The 19,362-nt window shown below is 47.7% G+C and overlaps 1 long non-coding RNA gene across 1 annotated transcript; it reads left to right on the top strand.

Moving 5' to 3' along the window:
- The first annotated feature begins 1,293 nt into the window (after positions 1 to 1,293).
- Positions 1,294 to 10,098, top strand: LOC142859877 (uncharacterized). The gene is made up of 4 exons (XR_012912274.1): positions 1,294 to 2,863; positions 2,925 to 7,244; positions 8,409 to 8,476; positions 9,898 to 10,098. It is a non-coding gene; the product is annotated as an uncharacterized LOC142859877 (long non-coding RNA).
- The last annotated feature ends 9,264 nt before the right edge of the window (positions 10,099 to 19,362 follow it).

Below are 19,362 nucleotides of genomic sequence, written 5' to 3'. Positions count from 1 at the left end.
GAACAAAAATAAAAAGAAATTCGGAGGGAAATGAGGATTTCAAAAATGATGTCCCACAGGGAACTCTAGAGCAAAGAGAGCATCTTAAAGTTTGTCTTGCCTCAAAACAAAAGCACTGACTTTGGTAATGTGCACAAGCCTCTTGCTGAGTCTACAGGACTGTGAACTACAGCAACCACCTCAATGAATGTTTCCCTTTATAAGCAATGGTCATGGTGCCTCTTCACAACAATAGAAATCCTAACTAAGGGGCTGGAGAGATGGCTCAGCCGTTAAAGGCTGGGCTCACAACCAAAAATATAAGAAATCCTAACTAAGATAGAGGCTGGTCCCAAGGATTGGGGTATTGCTGTAATAGACCTGACCACACTTTTGTTTGAAAGAATATAGACCTTGAGACTGTGGAATAGAAAAGCAGTGGAATGTTTTAAGTGCTACTTAATGGGGCATACTAGTCGGTGCATGGAAGACAGTGGTGCTGAGTGTGATTTAAGCTGTGGGGGGTGGGGGGGCTGGCTCAAGAGGCTTCAGAGGAGAAGCGCTTTAGTATGTGACCTAGAGATTGTTCTTGTGATATTTTGGTGAAGAAAGTGGTTGCTTTTTGCCCTTGTCCAAAGAGTCTGTCTGAAGAGCTTTGGATTAATTTCATTGACCAAGGAAATCTCAAAACAGCCCAGTATAGACCCTGTCATGTGGTTATTAGTGGTAACTCTAATGAAGATTTATAATGAAAAGGAGCAAGCTGAGCAGAGGAAACTACAAAATGTAAAATTTTAAAGAGAAAAGAAACACCAAAAAATGGAATAGAACTAAGTCCTTTGTTCAAGGAGATAAACAGATTAAGATAGAATAAAGGAAGTAGTAACTTCAAGACAAGATCCCAACCAGTTAAATTTCCAACTTGTGAAAAGAAATTAAAGAAAAGCTTAGAACTGGGTGTGGTCGTGCATGCCTTTAATTCCAGCACTGGCAGAGGCTGGCAGATCTCTGAGTTTGAAGCCAGTCTAGTCTTACTATTGAAAACAGAAAGCTGATGAAGATGAAGCCAGGAGGTGGTGGTGCACACCTTTAATCCCAGCACTCAGGAGGCAAAGGTAGGCGGATCTCTGTGAGTTCAAGGCCAGCCTGGTCTAGAAGATCTAGTTCGAGGACAGGCACCAAAGCTACAGAGAAACCTTGTCTCAAAAAAACCCAAAAAGAAAAAAATGGAAGGAACGAAGGGAGGGAGGGAGGGAGGGAGGGAGGGAGGGAGGGAGGGAGGGAGGGAGGGAGGGAGGGAGGAAGAAAGAAGAAAGAAAGAAAGAAAGAAAGAAAGAAAGAAAGAAAGAAAGAAAGAAAGAAGGAAGGAAGGAAGGAAGGAAAGAAAGAAAGAGAGAGAGAAAGAAAGAAAGAAAGCTGGTGAAGATGCAATTGTTCTGGCCACAGTAAACATCAGGACTTGGCAACTTTGGTCACTGAGGCTAAGCCTGTGTCAGGGAAGTCCACAAATGGAGACCTAGAGAGGCCATTGTGTGATGCTGTAAAAGTGAAGCCTGGATTGCCTTGGAAAACCCAAAATGTTAGAGATGCCAGGGTTGTGGGATATCTACTGAGGAAATCTGCTACAAGGGAGTGGAATCACCCAAGAAAAGGAAGTATGCTGTAGTCAACAAAGCTGAATAGGATTGGAGATCTGAAGAGCATTTTGACATCAGATATGGAGATGCAGAGTTTGGAGTTTGTCCAGCTGGTATTTGGTCTTGTTGTGGTCCAGTATTTCCTCACTGTGCTCCCTTCCTTATGTTTTGGAATGGTAATGTATATCCTGTGCCATTATATGTTGGAAGAAGTATGTGATCTGCTTTTTGATTGTAATTTTATAGGGGATTACAGTTAAGAAATTACATGAGTCTCAGAAGAGATTTTGAGACAAATTTGGTACTGTTAGAGACTGATTGGACTGAGTGCATTTTTGCAATATGATACAGCTACAAGCTTTTCAGTAGGATGTGCTGTTTTGAAAGAAAATGATCCCCAAAGGGAGTGGCACTATTAGGAGATGTGGCCCTGCTGGAGGAAGTGTGTCACGGTGGAGGTGGACTATCAGGTCTTATATATGCTCAAGATACCACCCAGAGTCACAGTCCACTTCCTGTTGCCTTCTGATCGAAAGGAAATCAACACCATGTCTGCCTGCACACTGCCATCTGCCCATCATGATGACCAGAGACTGAACCTCTGAACTGTAAGCCGCCATCTCAATCAAATGCTTGATAAGGGTTGCCCTGACCATGGTGTCTCTGCACAGCAATAGAAACCCTAACTAAGACAAGGACTGTATGATAGGATGAAAGCCCAGTACTATGATACACAGATACAGGTTATTTGTAGCAAACTATGCAAAAGCCAAGGACTGGCTCTTACTGCTGGATGTAGCTGGGGCATCCATGGCTACCGCGTTCCCTGTTAAATCCTGCTGGGCCAACAGCACACCCAGTCTAAACCCCCGCAGCAAGTTCAGTGATTCTAAGGGCTAATATTAAAATGAAAATGCTAATCAATTTAAAATTAAGTTTGAATCTTGGTCTTATAGAAGCTAATAACTTGTTCAAGACTCTTTAAAAATAATTAAGGGGAAACTGGGAGGGGGTGGGAGGGTAAGCTGGGGTCAGGATGTACTGCATAAGAGTAGAATAAATTAAAACATTTTTAAAAATTATAACATAAGGGTTGATAGGCACCTAATAAATGACTAACCTGTTCAGAACTATGCTCACACTGGCTGCAAATGTAATTTCTTTACATGAATTACTCCCTATGTGTGTTTTCAGGGCTAAGCCTTAAACAAATAAGTAAAAACACAAATAAAGTTTATTTAAATCAGGTATTCTTTTTTTTTTTTTTGGTTTTTCGAGACAGGGTTTCTCTGTGGTTTTGTAAATCAGGTATTCTTAATAGATGGCCCTCAACACTTTTCAGAGCTCTGCTGGATATGGCATTTAAGATGTTTAATGGAAAAGTTTCCAATGATTGGCAGAAATGCCAGCTCCTCAATGATTGGCAGAAATGCCAGCTCCTAGAGGTGACCCTAAGCACTCCAAAGAAGACGGATGGAGCACACGCGCGATTGTGGTCACGCTAACCACTGGGAAGAGCTGCCCATGCCTTGCCTGCTGCCATGGTCCTGCCCAAACTGTGGACACTGTAGGGTTGACTCCGGCTCCTCAAAGTGAGGTCATTTCTCCCAGGTGTCTTCTCCACGGGAAAATCTCTCAGGCTTTCTGGATCTGGTAGCTGGAGATGAATAATGTCCTATATGACAGCCAAAGACTGACCTCTGTGCCCAGCAAAACTACCAGCAGAGCCTAGGGTAACTGTCCAGGTAACTGTAAGTCTGTAAGTTCTGATACCCTGGTAAAGCACTGAGCTATTATTATCAAGGTTTTAAATTTCCTTTGGATGTCTTCCAAATAGAGACTTGAAAATGCTTCTCATAATGCTAAAAATATCTCTCCCCAATCTATATCCAGCCCTCTGGACATGAGGAGACACACACAAATACACACACACACACACACACACACACAGAATGTCCTTATGTCCTTGCCTTTTAACCCAAAGCCATAGTTTTTGCAGTGAGTCTACTCCAGCTGTTCACAGTCACCCATTAGCTGCGTTTTCTACAATGAGGATTTTAGCACAGATGGCAAACGGTGGTGATGCTAATATAACTGTTAACTTATAGTTAACTTTAGTTAACTGTTAACTAAAAGTAATTCCTGTAAGCTTCAGGAAGTCGAGGAGGTCAGAAGACTTGGCTCCACCTCTCATGGATCAAAAGAAGCCCAGATAGGCATTCCTGTCAATAGACAGCCTGTTCCCCACACTGCCTGTTCCTGAGGGTGCGATCTCTCTCGCTCCCCCACCCTCCCACTCCAGTCTTGAGACTCCTCCTCTCCCACAACTACCAGGATTATAAACCAGTAAACTCCAAAGGTAAATGTTTCCTTTATGTTCTTTAACTTCTGTTTCTGGCCTGTATTTTGTTCAAACCCCTGCTTTAGGGAGATAGCCTTGTCTGACAGAAAATACAACTTGCTTAATTGATTAACACCTACTTCCTATTTTTTTCATAGAAATGTATATGTTTCCCCTCCTTTTTTTTTTAATTAGTTCTTTGAGAACATTGTAAGAGTCTCTGTGGCTGAAAACACCAAGCACTTTGAATCGAGGCCTTGGAAGGCCAAGGTTGACCTCTGTTCTCCATACTCATTTGCCACACACTTTCATGAGCACCAGCCCACACATATGTATGCACGCACACATAGGCACACACACATATGTATGCACACACACACATAGGCATGCACACACACACACATAGGCACACACACGCACATAGGCACACACACACACACGTGCATGCACACACACATAGGCACACACACACAGGCACGCACACACACATAGGCACGCACACACACACATAGGCACACACACACATGCACGCACACACACATGCAGGCACACACACACATGCACAAAAAGCAGTATTTCATAATTATTATGCAATTTGACAGACATGCCCCAGGCAGGAGAAACCACATTAACGGAATTTTTCCAATTGTGACTCTCTGGCACCTGAGAGCAGTGCCTAGTGGAAAAACATAAACTTAACGTCTGACTAAAACACAAAGTTCAGGCCTTTTAGATTTACTTTAAAAGATGTATCTTTATTACTTTTAATGTTCTATGTGAGGGGAGGGGTATGTGAACATGAGTGCAGTCCCCTCGGTGGCCAGAAGAAGGTGCTATATCTCACCAAAGCTTGAGATAAGAGTTTGACTATGTGCACCTATTGCAAGTGGCGCTCCTAACCACTGAGACATCTTGCCAGCACCGAAACTACAGCTCTTTAACGGCTCATTCAATACAAAGACAAAGACCAAATCCTGTTCTGTGTGGCAGTTTCTGTAAATGTCACTCCATCACCCAGTTTTATCTTGGGGCACTGAAATTTGACCCAGGGAATTTTTAGTAACCTTTAATTATAGCCAATTAGTTCCAGTTTAGACTGCCACTTTTGCCTCATCAATCTATTTCCATTCTAGAACAATCCCTTACCTTAGGACAAAGTCATTTGACCTCTGAACATTATTTCCTTTCCCTTTTTAAACTTGTGTTTTTAATTTTTATGGCTTATTCTTGGTTGATGGTTCCTTTCTCATTATCACAAAATGTAAAAAGCATTGGTTATAAAATAACTATATTCCAAGCTCAAGCCTGACATGCTGGTGCACGCCTTTAATCCCAGCACTCAGGAGGCAGAGGCAGGGGGATCTCTGTGAGTTCCGGGCCAGCCAGAGCTACCCAGTGAGATCCTGCTCCCTTCCTGCCCCCCCCCCCAAAAAAACATTACTATGTATGAAGTCTCCTGTCTGTTATGGTTTTTGTCTCACCCCCAGCAACTCCTGCCCTCCCGCCATCTTAGATCTCTCTGTCCCCTCTTGGTGTGTGCATGTCTTCCCCCCTTCTCTGTCTCTTTCTCCTCTTCTCTCTCTCTCTCTCTCTCTCTCTCTCTCTCTCTCTCCCTCTCTCTCTCCCCCTTCTCCCTTCCCCCTCCATAGCCCCCTGAATAAATATTCAACCTCACTCTGCAAGTCGTGTCTATCCATGTCTCTGTCCCCTGCCTGCTGCCACATGCCCCGCCAGGGATCTTGCAGGGACCCGCAGCTGTCTCTGTCTGGGACTGGCTACTCCCAGAGCCCGCTGCCTGCCTACTGCAGCCGGGGACCTACCAACATTTTTTAAAAATCATAAAACTGTCTTTCTACAACAATCGTTCCCTTTGATTAAAATTTTTTCTTCTAAAAAAAATTCATCTGCTTGAAGAGAAAAAGGAAAGAGGCAGAAGGTAAGACCCTGTGGCTGAAAAGACTGCTTGCCCTGGTTGCCAGACACGGTACTCAGGTCAGAACTGAGCTGGCGGCTTCCTCCCTGCCCACTAGCTCATTTATTAAGGAACTGGGAGTATTTTTTTACAACGCATTTTGATATACTTTAACTGACGTGTGTAATGGTTGTATTTTTATTTTTGAGGAGTGTTTAACTTTTTTTGGTTTGTTTTTTGTTGGTTTTAAATAAACTCTCACAGAGCTCACCCTAGACTCAAACACACTATGTAGCAGAGGCTGGCTTTGAACTCCTGCTCCTTCCACCTCCACTTCCCGTGTGCTAGGATTAAAGGCATGCACCACACCTGGCATAGAAATCTTGTTTTCTGGTTATATCATCCATTGTAGTCCTGTTGTTTTCACCCAAGAGAAGGAGCACAGGACAAATGCCTTGTGACGTTTTTCACTGAGCCCCAGAGTTCCGGCTGGGAGCACACACTCCTGTGATCACAAGTCTAAGAGACCCTGAGCTGAGTGAGGAGGGCGTTGTAAAGGTAAAGCCATCCCTTAACATGGCTGTGATGGCTGCTAGCAAGAGTGATAGGACGTGTACTTTAATAAGATTACGGCACAGCTGTGTCACCATGCAGAGCGAGGCGCGTGAGTTCTGGTTCCTGTAGAGCTGTGCTGTGTCACCACGCTGAGCAACGACTGGTGAGTTCTGGTTCCCGTAGAGCGTTGTGCATATCTGACGGTCAGGCTGACCTCAGTTTTCGCCCAAGGTCGGAGAGGAGTGAGCAAATGTGGTTTTTTTTTTCCACTTTACATCTATGACCCTTGAAATTCTGAGGTTTGATGTCGTAGTTTCCCTGATTGATAGTTTCCTGGAAAAAAAAGACTACATTTCCCAGCTTCCCTTGCAGCCAGGCAAAGTGACTCTGGAATGGAGGGATAACAAGAGTGCGCACACACACGTACACACACGCCTTGTAGTCATTTCCACTCCTATTCGGGCTCACAGACTTCTTTTTCCTGCAGGCGTTCTCCCATCCATCCACGTGGATGGGACTAGGTGCCGTTGCCACCAACCAACGGGGTCCGGTTTATGCAGGGTCAGGTGCCTCTTTCTGTCTTCCGTTTTTGTTTTTGTTTTTTTAAGCCGGCTCAGAAATCTTACACTGATAATCATATCACACTTACGTGTTGTACATTAAATACCTGCCCCTGCTTGTATGTTTCCAGGTCCTTCTGCCGGGAGGAGCAGCCTGACTCTCGCTAAGTTCCCCCAGTCAGGCCCCACCCAGACGTGCAGAGATCTGCAAAGGCACGTTCCTCTGGCCTGGATCTCCAGCTACAGAGCACGCAGCTTTGGTAAGTGTGTGTGTGTGTGTGTGTGTGTGTGTGTGTGTGTGTGTGTGTGTGTGTGTGTGTGTGTGTGTGTGTGTGTGTTGGGGGCACGACATAGCACTGGGGTGAGGCTAGCGCCAGTGGTCACTAGGACCATCACAAACTTGGTCACTTTCTGCATCTTCCCTGTCTTCTCACGTGCTGGCCACACTAATTTTGGCTTCCCTTAAGAATGCAAACTGGCTTCCAGAAGTTCCCACGGTTGTGAGCGTCCTCCAAAAACATCAGTAGCTTCACATGCTTTCCACTGTCTTCCAACAACAGCCATGCTGATTTCTCAGATGGCAAAATCACTCAATGGCTCTCATCCCGAAGTACTCCTCTGTGGCTTCCTAGAACCCTAGGGATGAAACGGAAGCCCCACTACCCACACACCCCAGTCCTTCCCACCCAAACAACTCCTCCAGTCTTTAAAAGTCCACACCTAAGGGTCTCTCTGCCCTTCCCTCACGTTCAACTGCCCAAGTTTCAGCTCCGCCCCAGATCCGGCCTTCTCACTTATGATTGGTCTGACCTTACCGGCAGTCACGTTTCCATAAGTCAAAAATGACGCCCGTCACTCTGTCCCGCCCCCAAAGGAGAACCCGCCCTCCCGAGCTTGCTATTAGTCTATCTGGGAGAGGCGTTCCTAACCAGTGTAAGGAGCCCTCCCTGGCGTCGGGGCCCTTTCTGGCGGTTGTTAGCCTTTCTCTCTTCCTGGCTTCTCGAGCTGATTAAGTCAAGCAGGAGAGCCTGAAATGTGTGACTTTGGGACATCAGCATAAAACCCAGGAAGTTTACACAGCTGGTAGTTCCTATTATGATTGCCACTGCTATTAGCAGGAGCGAAGTGCTCTGAGGGTGGTTATGGGGTAGAATCTCAACAGAAACCCTTCCGAGTTCAGCCGCTGCTTTTGCCCTGAGAATGGGGTAATGGCGCCATCTGGTGGACAAAGGAGGGAACTGTGGGAACCCAGCCCATCAAAAGCTCACCCACACCATCCCCACCCTTCATGATATCCCAAACAGAAGTCAAAGCCAATGGTGCTTAACGAAAGCCTGAAACTTCCCAACAACCAGAGTAATTGTGTGAAATTTATTTCTTAAAACAGTTACTGCTTTTTATTTACTTCTTTTCACACCCACTAGGCTCTGTGAAGACAGAAACCTCTCTTGTTTGGAGCCCTTGCTCCTCCAACAGGAGGGTGGAGCCCACGGTAGGTGCTCAGTAAAAAATACAGGATGTTATTCACATCAACACTGCCCTCAGCCCAAGCCTGAGTCTCCCCCAAGAAGTAAAGATTATCTTAAGAACCAGGAGCTATGTTTACCCCCGCTTCTGAGTCAGACCCAGGACCCTAAGACCCTGCATGGACAAGTTCCTTGTTCTGACAGCTGATGTGGGATTCCCCTCTGTATGCTGTGATTACCATTAATGAATAAAGAAACTTCTTTGGACCTATAGCAGGGCAGAACTTAGCTAGGTGGAAAAAACTAAACTGAATGCTGAGAGGAAGATGGTGGAGTCAGGGAGAAGTCATGGAGCCACGGGAAACAGACACGCCAAAATTTTGCTGGTAGGCCACGACCTAGTGGTGATGCACAGATTAATGGAGATGGGTTAAATTAAGATGTAAGAGTTAGCCAATAAGAAGCTAGAACTAATGGGCCAAGCAGTGATTTAAATAATATGGCTTCTGTATGATTATTTGGGGTCTGAGTTGCCGCGTGGCCAGGAAACAAACTAACGGCCTCTCCACAACAGGCAGCAGCTAACCTCCAGCACAAGCCACATTTCTGAAGTAGTGGGGGGTGGAAGAGTACAGTGAAGCCCAAAAGCTCCATGGTCTCTGGGTACGAAGAGAGCAGGGTGACAACTGGCCGAGTATCCAGGAGCCCCCATGGTAGGACGGGAGGAATGGGGATTTGAACAGGAGATATGTAGATGTGAATTAGGAACTGCTGGCAGGTTCATCCAATGACTCCGTATTCCTCAACTGAAAATTCCTACGGTTGGTTGGTTGGTTGGTTGGTTGGTTGGTTAGTTTTAATTAATGTGTATGGATGTTTTGCCTGCAAGAGTGTAGATACCACATAGGTGTATGTCTGGTACCCACCAAGTTGAGAACATTGGATGCCCTGAAACTGGGGTTACAGATGGCTGTGGGTGCTGGGAACCAAACCTGGGTCTTCTGCAACAACTACTGAGCCATCTCCCGATGGGCACAATTTTTAGCATGTCTAAGAATGCTTATGATCTGTCCTGTCCTGTCCCTTTAAGAGAGAGAGGTAGCTGCTGCTGTGTCTCCTCTCTTCCCCTCCTTCTCTTTCTCTCTCTCTCTCTCTCTCTCTCTCTCTCTCTCTCTCTCTCTCTCCTCTTCTTCCCTTCCCCCTCCATAACCCACTAAATAAATATCCAACCTCACTCTGCATGATGTGCCTATCCCTGTCTCTCACCTGCCACATGGCTCCCTTCCTGGGACCAGCCACCTTCAGAGACCTGCAGCATGGTCTCGTGGCATGCCCATCCATGCCCTTCCATCTGTCTCTCCTCGTGGGACTGGCTGCCCCTTCAAGGTCTCTCACCTACCATGCGGCACCCTGCCTGGGACTCACTGCCCCTCGTGGTCCATTGCAGCCACTTGGGGAACTTTGCTGGGACTGGATGCTCTCAGGACCCACAGCCTGCTGCCTGGCACCACTTCAGGGACCTGCAGCATGGTCTCATGGCCCACTGCCCGCTGCAGCCACTTGGGGCTTGGCAGCATTTTATTTAAACCCCCACTGGAGCTTTCATCTTTGCTGCATGAATCGTCATTAAAAAGATCTTTTAAACAGAGATTGCCTGAGTTATTGATGGTGATGGGTACAAACACCCTGGGAACGACCTGCATGGCATGGGGGTGGAGCTAGGAGAGAGTCCCTTCTCTCCACGGAGGAAGGAAAACTTACTGATTATCATCTAAGTTTCCCAGGTGTTAGGCAAGAAGTCTGATGCCAAGATGAGCTTTTCCCCTCCCATCATCCTGTACCAACTCCTGAGCGAGAGCTGTGGTTTATGGCAGAGGAAATCCATTGTGTTTTTGTTGGAGACAGAGTCTCTTATAGCCCAGACTAGCCTTAAACTTCCTACACAGCCAGATGACCTTGAATTTGAGAGCCTCCCTGGAGTTGTGATTGCAGGCTTGCACTACATTGCTTGGTTTATATGGCTCTGGACCTAATGTTCTCGTGCTTTTTGCAAAAGGCTGACACTGTGGGCATTAAACCCAGGGCCTTGGACATGATAGGCAGCTGCTTTGCCACTGAGCCACACCCCAGCCCCTCACTGGGGGATTCTAGGCAGGGGATCTACCATTGAGCCACACCCCAGCCCCTCACTGGGGGATTCTAGGCAGCTGCTTTGCCACTGAGCCACACCCCAGCCCCTCACTGGGGGATTCTAGGCAGGGGATCTACCATTGAGCCACACCCCAGCCCCTCACTGGGGGATTCTAGGCAGGGGCTCTACCACTGAGCCACCCCAGCCCCTCACTGGGGGATTCTAGGCAGGGGATCTACCATTGAGCCACACCCCAGCCCCTCACTGGGGGATTCTAGGCAGGGGATCTACCACTGAGCCACACCCCAGCCTCTCACTGGGGGATGCTAGGCAGGGGCTCTACCACTGAGCCACCCCAGCCCCTCACTGGGGGATTCTAGGCAGGGGATCTACCATTGAGCCACACCCCAGCCCCTCACTGGGGGATTCTAGGCAGGGGCTCTACCACTGAGCCACCCCAGCCCCTCACTGGGGGATTCTAGGCAGGGGATCTACCATTGAGCCACACCCCAGCCCCTCACTGGGGGATTCTAGGCAGGGGATCTACCACTGAGCCACACCCCAGCCTCTCACTGGGGGATGCTAGGCAGGGGCTCTACCACTGAGTCACCCCAGCCCCTCACTGGGGGATTCTAGGCAGGGGCTCTACCACTGATCCACACCCCAGTCCCTCACTGGGGGAGTCTAGGCAGGGGCTCTACCACTGAGCCACCCCAGTCCCTCACTGGGGGATTCTAGGCAGGGGCTCTACCACTGAGCCACACCCCAGCCTCTCACTGGGGGATTCTAGGCAGGGGCTCTACCACTGAGCCACACCCGAGCCTCTCACTGGGGGATTATAGGCAGGGGCTCTACCACTGAGCCACACCCCAGCCTCTCACTGGGGGATTCTAGGCAGGGGATCTACCACTGAGCCACACCCCAGCCTCTCACTGGGGGATTCTAGGCAGGGGCTCTACCACTGAGCCACACCCCAGCCTCTCACTAGGGGATTCTAGACATGACTGTACCATACTACTGAGTCATGCCCCAGAAGCAGGAGAAGGAAGAAATGTAGAGGGATACGGGAAGGGAAAAAGGGGAAGAAGAAAAGAAAAAAAATGGGAACTGGAGAAACAGCGCAGCTGGTGAGAGGGTTGCCGTGCAAGCATGAAGACTGAGCTCCAATCCTCTCTCCTTTCCTATTTGAAGCAGGTCTTCCCATTTTTCCCAGGTTATCCTTGAACTCAAGATCCCCCACACTCAGTCTCACATACCTGGGATTACAAGTGTGCACTGTCAGGACCTGGGGTTACAGGTGTGCACTGTCGTGACCTGGGGTTACAGGTGTGCACTGTCAGGACCTGGAGTTACAGGTGTGCACTGTCGGGACCTGGGGTTACAGGTGTCACTGTCAGGACCTGGGGTTACAGGTGTGCACTGTCGTGACCTGGAGTTACAGGTGTGCACTGTCGTGACCTGGGGTTACAGGTGTCACTGTCAGGACCTGGAGTTACAGGTGTGCACTGTCAGGACCTGGAGTTACAGGTGTGCACTGTCAGGACCTGGGGTTACAGGTGTCACTGTCGGGACCTGGGGTTACAGGTGTCACTGTCAGGACCTGGGGTTACAGGTGTCACTGTCAGGACCTGGGGTTACAGGTGTCACTGTCAGGACCCAGGGTTACAGGTGTCACTGTCGGGACCTGGGGTTACAGGTGTCACTGTCAGGACCCGGGGTTACAGGTGTGCACTGTCGGGACCTGGGGTTACAGGTGTCACTGTCAGGACCCAGGGTTACAGGTGTGCACTGTCAGGACCCGGGGTTACAGGTGTGCACTGTCGGGACCTGGGATTACAGGTGTCACTGTCAGGACCCGGGGTTACAGGTGTGCACTGTCAGGACCCGGGGTTACAGGTGTGCACTGTCAGGACCTGGGGTTACAGGTGTCACTGTCAGGACCTGGGGTTACAGGTGTCACTGTCGGGACCTGGGGTTACAGGTGTCACTGTCGGGACCTGGAGTTACAGGTGTGCACTGTCGTGACCTGGGGTTACAGGTGTCACTGTCAGGACCCGGGGTTACAGGTGTCACTGTGGGGACCTGGGGTTACAGGTGTCACTGTCAGGACCCGGGGTTACAGGTGTGCACTGTCGGGACCTGGAGTTACAGGTGTCACTGTCGGGACCTGGAGTTACAGGTGTCACTGTCGGGACCTGGGGTTACAGGTGTCACTGTCAGGACCTGGAGTTACAGGTGTGCACTGTCAGGACCTGGAGTTACAGGTGTCACTGTCAGGACCTGGGGTTACAGGTGTGCACTGTCAGGACCTGGAGTTACAGGTGTCACTGCCAGGACATACATGTCATCTATTGCACTGCTTTCTCCAAAAGGCTGCTAACGATTTTTCCTTCACTAGGAATGTGTTGGAGCCTCTTCACCCCACCACAGATGAGGATGAGGGTGTCACCAATTCTTAAATAAATATAAAGAGGTAAGCAGTATCTTTTTGTACCTTTCTCTCTTTTTTCAAAAAAAAAAAAGAGGAAGAGAGGAGGTCTCGTGTAGTACTCGGTGAGGATGCTCTTCGATCCATGACCCTCCTCTCCCCATCTCCCACGTACTAGGATTACAGACAGACACATTCACTACCACTTTGGGCTCAGTTTTTCTTTGTTTGGGTGGGTGGGTTGTTTGTTTTGTTGTTGTTGTTTGGAGTTTTGGTTTGGTTTGGTTTGGTTTTTCAAGACAGGGTTTCTTTGTACTGGAACTAACTCGGTAGACCAGACTGGCCTCAAACTCGGAGATCTGCCTGCCTGCCTCTACCTCCTGAGTTCTGAAGTTGAGGTTATTATGGTTAAGGCTCTTGGTTCAATACCTAGGACCATAAAAACAAAACAAAAATTAATTTTTTTCTATTGTTGTGTCCTGAAGAGATGTCAAGATTATACACTTCTCTTGAAGAGGCTCTGGGTTTCAGTCCCAACACCTACAGTCGGTGGCTCACAACCATCTGTAACTCCAGCTAGGGTGATCAGTGTTCTAACCGTGGTGGACACCCTCACTCACATGCCCATACCCACAAACAGGAATCCACACAAACAGGCACATACACAAAATCAAAAACTATTTTTTAATTACCAGCTGTCATGGTGCAGAGGCCTTTAATCCCAACACTTGGAAGGCAGGGGCAGGCAGATCTCTGAGTTTGAAGTAGGTTGTCTACATACGGAGTTTCAGGACAGCCAGGGCTATAGAGAGAATCCTTTTTAAAAAAAAAAAAGGTTTAATTGATTGATCAGTTATTCTGAAACCAGCCTTGCCTACATAGCCAGTCCCAATCTATTCAGGGCTACATAATGAGACCCTTTCTCAAAAAAAAAAGAAAGAAAGAAAGAAAAGAAACATGATTGTTAATTAAATTTCTTTGAATGTCGTGAGCCGTGTGTGGTGGCTCCTTATTCGCGCCTGACTTGCAGCCAGCATCACAAATTATCAGTTGTGCATGGAGTGAGACTGGGGTTCGACTATGACTCTGTTTCCGAATGGCTGCCTAGGAAATTAGCTCTTTGTACCTTGACCACCAATATATACAGACAAAAGGCTTGGGTCACTAAACAAACCCTCTGGCCCTTGGCCTAGGCATCATTTATAATACACTTTGATCTGGTTTTAACTTCCTGCCCTTCCACTTGTCATCAGGGTGACCCTGGAACTTGGTGACATAGATGGCGTGACTACTTCCTTCCTGAAATGTCTACTTCCCTTACCTTCTGTCACTGGACACTGTCCTGGATGTCCTTCTGCTTCTGCTCCCCACCCCTCCTTCTCCCTCTTTCTCTCCCCCTTCCACCTCTCAGAGACAGAGGCAGAAAGATCAGGAGCTCAGGGTCAACCTCAGCCGGTACAGTCAGGCTAGGCTGCCTGAGATTCTGCCTCAAAAACAAACAAGAGAACAAGGAGCCCTTGGAAGGCAGAGGCAGGAGGATCGCTATGAGTTCAAAGCCACTAGGTTGATGCAGTGAGAGGAGCATGCTCCACAGGAATGCTCTGCCTCAAACAGAGAACAGCAGGCATGAAGCTCCTAAGAGCACACTTGGAGTCAAGTCCTCAGTCCCCTCGCAGGAGGAGCAGTCTCTCACGAAGTGCATTCTGTGAACCTGGTACCATATTGTCTCCAGACCCCAGGAGACTCAGTTCAGATTCTCTCCATTTCTAGGCTCAAGGTGTTGTAATAGGGAGCGGCGGCGGGGCTATGTCCCCAAAACCCCAGCCGCCTGGCTCGGCTAGCTTATGCCCCAAATAATTACACGGACACTGTATTCTTTTAAACACTGCTCTGGCCCATTTCTAATCATCTGTGTAGCGCCCCTAGGTGCGCTTACCGGGAAGATTCTAGCCTAAGTCCATCCTGGGTCGGAGCTTCATAGCGTGCGTCTTCCCTGGAGCAGGTAGCATGGCGTCTCTCTCTGAGGTGTCTGCTCCCGAGAGCAGAGCTGTGGAGTCTGACCTCACTTCCTCTTCCTCCCGGCATTCTGTTCTGTCTACTCCTCCCACCTATCTTCTAACCAATGAAATGGGCCGAGGCAGTTCCTTTATTGCTTAGCCAATGAAATCAACAGATTGATATATGACACTCCCACATCACTTCCCCTTTTTCTGTTTAAACAAAAAAAAAACGAAGGCTTTAACCTTAACATAGCAAAATTACATATAACAGTTATCAAGTAAAAGTTACATCAGAAACATTTATACATATAACAAAATTGACCTTAAAATCCATACCAATGCAAATTATTCATACCTATATCATTTCCCCCTTTAAATGTAAAAGAACATTTATAAACTATATTTGGGAACATGGGCGCAGTTTTTTCTCTCCAAACTGCTTCCTGCTGAATGGGGGCGTCATTAATCAGATTATTTAGGGTGTAACCTGTGTGCCAGGTTTATCTCAGTTGGCAGTTGAGCAAGGCAATTTTCTGAAGATGTTCACAGCAACCCTTCAGGAGGACGTGGTCCATCATACCAAATCGGAATAGAAGAAATCCATAGAGTCTCATCCTCTGTGAAAACAAAAGAAGAATCTCTTTTCCAAAGCATCATGTCCTTAGATCCAAATTCTGAAATCATAATACCCTTATATCCATTCTGGTTTAGCTTGGCAGCCCATGTAATGAAATGTCTCTCTGTACTTAGCTCCTTCACAGTCAAAAATTTTAAAGAAAACACAATGTACATAATCCAGACTCTCTGTGAATTTTCCATCTTTACGCGGCTTATTTTTATTTATATCTATAACTATCTGTACTCTGTCTCTTTAAAGACTTTACTTTTACTTTTTTCTTTTTAAACCATTAACTTTATTTTCTGTATTCCTTTTCTTCTCTCTCTCTCAAGCCTACGTACATTCATCCAACAGTGTGACTCGTTTAGTGGTCTGAATCTGTCCTATTGTGAATCTGCAATTTTTTACTATCCAGGAGCACTTTTGATTTGCGCCTTTAAATCATTAGGCGCTTAAGAATCTAAGCTGAGACATTCCTAAGTTAACTTTTTGCTTTTTGAGCATATATCTGTAGACCAGGCTGTCTTTGAACTCTCAGAGATCCGCCTGTCTCTGCCTCCCAGGCATTGGGATTAAAGGTGTTTGCTACTACACCTTGAACTCACAGAGATCCTTCTAGGCACTGGGATTAAAGGCGTGTGCTACCACACCTTGAAGTTTACTTGAGGTTTACTTTAAGAATTTTAACTTTTAGTCTGCATATATTTTTAACACACAGTAAACCATTCAGAAATTTTCTCTGTCTTTGAATCTCTCTTTACTGTATATCTCTCTTTTTCTGACCACAAGAGCCTTTAATTTACCAAGCAATATCAGTAGGACTAAAGGCGTGGCTTTGACGGCTGGATCCAGCCCATTCCTTAGCTTTTCAGCCTCATGGCTGAGGTACTGGCTGAGGTACTGGCTGCAAGGTCCCTGCCAGCCAGCAAGCTACAACAGACAACACTCAAGTCCTCTCTCGGTAGCCGGCCCTCCTGCCTCAAACAGTCAGAGTTTGCCCTGGCAGGATGGCCCAGAAAGCCGGCATTTTTAAACGCGCAGCTTTTTTCCTGCTACGCCTGAAAACCGAAAAGCATGCGTTCAGCTTTTCGTCAACACCGTTTAAGTGTTTCGTGGCAGGACCTCTTAATGAGCTGCAGGCTTTTGCAGCTAAAGCTGAGTCAGGAAGCCTCTCTTAGATGAGGCGCTTGCTTGCCTCTAGCAAGCAGAGTAGACCCGAGAAATTGCCACAAGAAACATGCTTTACTCTATTCTTTTCCAAGCTTTCTCAGGCTTTCTGTGGACTCAGTTAGCCCCACGTCTGGGCGTCATTTGTTGTAATAGGGAGCGGCGGCGGGGCTATGTCCCCAAAACCCCAGCCGCCTGGCTCGGCTAGCTTATGCCCCAAATAATTACACGGACACTGTATTCTTTTAAACACTGCTCTGGCCCATTTCTAATCATCTGTGTAGCGCCCCTAGGTGCGCTTACCGGGAAGATTCTAGCCTAAGTCCATCCTGGGTCGGAGCTTCATAGCGTGCGTCTTCCCTGGAGCAGGTAGCATGGCGTCTCTCTCTGAGGTGTCTGCTCCCGAGAGCAGAGCTGTGGAGTCTGACCTCACTTCCTCTTCCTCCCGGCATTCTGTTCTGTCTACTCCTCCCACCTATCTTCTAACCAATGAAATGGGCCGAGGCAGTTCCTTTATTGCTTAGCCAATGAAATCAACAGATTGATATATGACACTCCCACATCATCAAGGTGTTACTCAAAAGATGGTCAGTGTCCTGGCTAACAGAACGGCTTTTCTGGTGCCCTTTCCTTCCCTCTGCCAGCCCCCAAAACAGGCACAGCTCACCAGGGCTTGGCACAGGTGCCAGTACACAGCTCCATCAAGCAGGTCCCCACAGACCCAGGGCTCCAGCTCCCTCTGCTTCTCTTCTCTCCCTCGCCTGAGTCCAGGCTCTGTGCATCCTGCTGCCTCCTTAACACTCCCAAGTACACACCCTAGTATGTCCTAGTACATACCAGCAAGCCCAACAAAAGCAGATTTTCTGAGACAGGCAGATCTCTGTGAGTTTGAGGCCAGCCTGATCTACAAGAGCTAGTTTCAGGACAGGCTCCAAAGCTACAGAGAAACCCTGTCTCAAAACACCAAAGGAAAAAAAAAAGCAGATTTTCTTCGTCACACCAGGGACGGCACAAGTACTCAGCAGTTACTGGATGATTGAAATGATGTATGGTCTACCACCAAGTCATATGGCTCTCCCCACTAGCTTTTCTCTGTGTGTGTGTGTGTGCGCGTGTGTGCGCAACTGATTAAAAAACCTGATTCCCTGGAAATGGAATGACAGGTGGTTACGAGACCCTGATGTGGGTGCGTGAGCACTCAGGCCCTCTGGACAGCCATATGCACTCTTCCTCACTGAGCCATCTCTCCATTCCCCACTTAGCATAACCTCACTCACTGAGCCACTTCCATTCTTTCTAATCCCTCCACCTCACACTACCTCTTTCCTCCTGAACTGTGTGCACTCTTCGGTGGTCTCCCAGATTGTACTCTGGCCCTGGGAGACCACATCTCAGATCTGACCAGGCCTTTTCTGAGGGCCATCCCCAACATGAATAATATTCTTTAGTCGCTTCTCAGACCCTTATAGTGAATCCAAATGCCTCACCATTCCCAACAGCATGTGCTTCCCTTACTCCGGCTGTGCCAGATCACCCACAAAACCCTTCCTTTCTTGCTACACCTGAACACACTGAACATGCTTGGCCGACTCTGTTCCCATGGGGACCCTGTAGAAATGCCAAAGAGAAGAATCTCAAGAAATCAGGAGCTTAGAAACTTAACATTAAGTTTACAGAGCATGGCTCAGTGGTAGAGCCCCTGCCTAGAATCCCCCAGTGAGGGGCTGGGGGTGTAGCTCAGCGGTAAAGTGCTTGCCTTCCATGCACAGGCCCCGAGTACCACCTGTAGCATGACAAAAAGTATCATTTACTTTTGAGCAGAGTAAACATAGATTTATCGAAGAAAAGCAAGAAAGCTTCCTGAAGAAGAATGAGATGCTCCATGGGAGGACTACCCAAAATCATTTAGAGTATAAGCAAAGAAGACAGGAAGACAGGCGGTCTGCCCTGATTTCCCCATGTGTTATGGAGAGGTATGGGAATAGGAGCCGGGCATGCGTTCCGTGTGACCTGAAGTGACTGTGACCCTCAGCATTCAGAGTCCCTTCTCTCCAGAATGGAGCAGCTATGGTCACTCATGCAAACCACATCACAGACAGGAGCTAACCTGAGGGAGTAGTGGTGATGACACTATGTGCCAGACATTCAGGGGCCAAAACCCAGTCCGTTCATACAATTCCTGATCAACTCTGGGAGTCAGAAACCTTGCTACCATCTCCATACTGGAGAAACAGGCACCGCGTGGTTGAGGCACTGGCGAGGGCTGGGGTTCAGGCACAGGCAGCTTGGGTCTGATTCTGACTCAGGACAAGAGACACTACTGCCTGCTGTTTCTCAGGCAGCAACGTCCAGTCTCCGAGTCCACTGAAAGCTTCCACATCTTAGCCTCTTGGCCTGTAGGGTTGAGCATCTTCAGACTTGGACCCAAGGGAATCTGCAGCCAGGCACAGTGGCTGCGAACTCATGCCGTTTCAGTTCAAGTTTATCTTTGTCTAAAGAGTGAATTCAAGTTACACAGATCCATCAAATATAAATACATACATACATATATTTTTAAAGGTTCCTTT

Source organism: Microtus pennsylvanicus, chromosome 1 (assembly GCF_037038515.1).
Source record: "Microtus pennsylvanicus isolate mMicPen1 chromosome 1, mMicPen1.hap1, whole genome shotgun sequence".
NCBI classification, from domain to species: Eukaryota; Metazoa; Chordata; class Mammalia; order Rodentia; family Cricetidae; genus Microtus; species Microtus pennsylvanicus.
The sequence above is the reverse complement of the archived record's forward strand: the minus strand, read 5'-3'. Positions and strand labels throughout refer to the sequence as shown.